Raw genomic sequence first — 2,390 nt, 5'->3', positions numbered from 1 at the left:
GACATAATTAGCTCACTTAGGTACAAAATGGCATAAAAACCTAGGATAGCTCAATAATTATCTATAATTAGCTTAGCTACTTCATTTACCTACCTGAGTTAGAAGAAGAAGAAGAAGAAGAAGAAGAAGTCTTCTTCTTCTTCTTCTTTCCTAATTTCCAAATTTTCTTGAGATGAGGAGCTAGCATTGATGGAAACTTGTTGCAAACTTTTACTTGTGCTTGTGCTTCCTTTTTATTTATGGAAACTTGTTGGATATGTTGTTGGTTGGAAACTTGTTGGATATGTTGTTTGTTGGAAACTTGTTGGATATCTCTTGTTGCAAACTTATTGTATATATGGAAATGTTGGAAACTTGTATATATATCTTGTTGGAAACTTATTGTTGAAATTATTTTGAAATGTGTGTGTGTATATATATATATATCTGTGTGTGTGTGTGTATAATTCTGTCAAAATTGAATGAATTTAAGAAAAAACAGAAAAAACATGGGCTATATAGACACTTTGCCGTCCACTGGCGGACGACAAAGAGCTTTGCCGTTCGCCAGCAGATGGCAAAGCTGCCACATGGCAGCTACATGTGCAACCTGGGAATTAGGGGCTGGCCTATTTGGCAGATTTGTCATCCGCCAGCAGACGGCAAAGGCCTTTGCATCTTTGCTGTCCGCTGGCTGATGGCAAAGCACGCCTTAACCACTTAACGGACCTGAACTGCCACGTGTGACATTCAAGCTCTTTGTTGTATGCGAGCGGACGGCAAAGCCTTTTTCATCTTTACCGCCCGCCAGCTGACGGCAAAGAGGCCTTTGCCGTAGCCTATTTAGCCGGACCTGTTGCCGTCTGCTGGCTGACGGCAAAGGTCTCTGCCGTCCGCCATGTGTGCCTTTGCCGTCAGCGTGGCGGATAGCAAAGTTCCTGATTCCTGTAGTGTTAGAAGCACCCTCTCCCTCCTTCACAAAAGTTTGCTTGAGAGGAAGAGGTTGTTTGGCCTTGTCATTCTTCTTCTTGTTCTTGGACTTGGGTGCAAACCCCAATTCCCTCCTTGCCCACAACTTCCTTTTGATTGCTCAAAAGATCGTTGAGGTTCTTCTCACCTTGTATACAAAACACAAGGCCTTTATCAAGTTGCTCCTTCAACTTGGCATTCTCCTCCACAAGATGCACATGTTGACAACACAGGTTAGTAGCATTTGCATTATCAATTAAGACCATATGAGGAAAACTGGCTTTCTCCTTGGTTAGCTTCACTTGGAGTTGATCACGAGACTCCTTGAGGCTAGCATGAGCACCCTTCAAGGACTTGTGAGCCTTGTCAAGTATATAAAACTCCTCCTTCAGTCTAGCATGGTCAATCCCAAGTTTAGCCTTCTCGGAATTGAGCACACGAGATACAACAAGAGCATGATCAAGATCTTTCTTTAATTTAGCATGATCATCATTGTGTGACTCCTCAAGAGCCAAATGATGACCACACTCTTCCTCAAGTGCATTAGAGAGATCCGATATCTCATCGGCATAGTCACGACTATGACCTTCCACCTTAGAGATGGTTTCTTCGTGAGCCTCGATCATGTCATTGGCTTCACCAAGTTGTTCCAAGAGAGCAACAAAGTGCTTCTTGTATTTACCCTTGAGCTTACTCATAAAAGACTCAAATTCATTTACTTCATCATTAGACCCCTCACTTTCATCAATGCAATATGTCAAGGAAGGATTAGTAGAGATGGTAGTTTTGATGTTGGGGGTTACCTTGTTGGTGGCTTTGGCAATGAGGCACTTGGTGGTGATTTTCTCGTTGGGTGAGTCGAAGAGGGACACCCGTGGAGTTGTGGCAATGGCAATGGAGGCCATGGCCACCGTCTCACCATATTCATCATCATCATCCTCATTGTACTCTTCTTGTGCCACCAACCCCTTGGGAGGAGTCTTCTTGGTGAAGTTGTTCTTGTTGGGGAAGGACTTGGCTTTGTCTTTTTGGATATGCTTGCCACCATTGTCTTCCCACTTCTCGTAAGGGCACTCTGCAACAAAGTGGCTCACATTGCCACAGTTATAGCATGTCCTCACACGTTGCTTGCCCTTGGTGCCACTTGAGTTGTTCTTGTTGAAGTTGGGCCTTGAGTTCTTCTTCCTCCCAAATTGCCTTGAAGCGAGATCCATGTGCTCATGATAAACATATTTTGTATCTTCGGGGTTACTCTCCTCTTCTTCATCTTCATCATCTTCTTCCACACTAGCCTTGGCCTTCAAAGCAAGGTTGGGTTTCTTCACCCGTTGAGAGCGCATCACCGCATTGTCGGCGGTCTTGTCCAAGATTCTCATAGCAACAAAGTCATCCAGCACTTCATTTGAGGACAAGGTACGAAAGTCCGACCTTTGATGGATGAC

Source organism: Triticum aestivum, chromosome 7B, assembly GCF_018294505.1.
Source record: "Triticum aestivum cultivar Chinese Spring chromosome 7B, IWGSC CS RefSeq v2.1, whole genome shotgun sequence".
Taxonomy (NCBI): Eukaryota; Viridiplantae; Streptophyta; class Magnoliopsida; order Poales; family Poaceae; genus Triticum; species Triticum aestivum.
The sequence above is the reverse complement of the archived record's forward strand: the minus strand, read 5'-3'. Positions refer to the sequence as shown.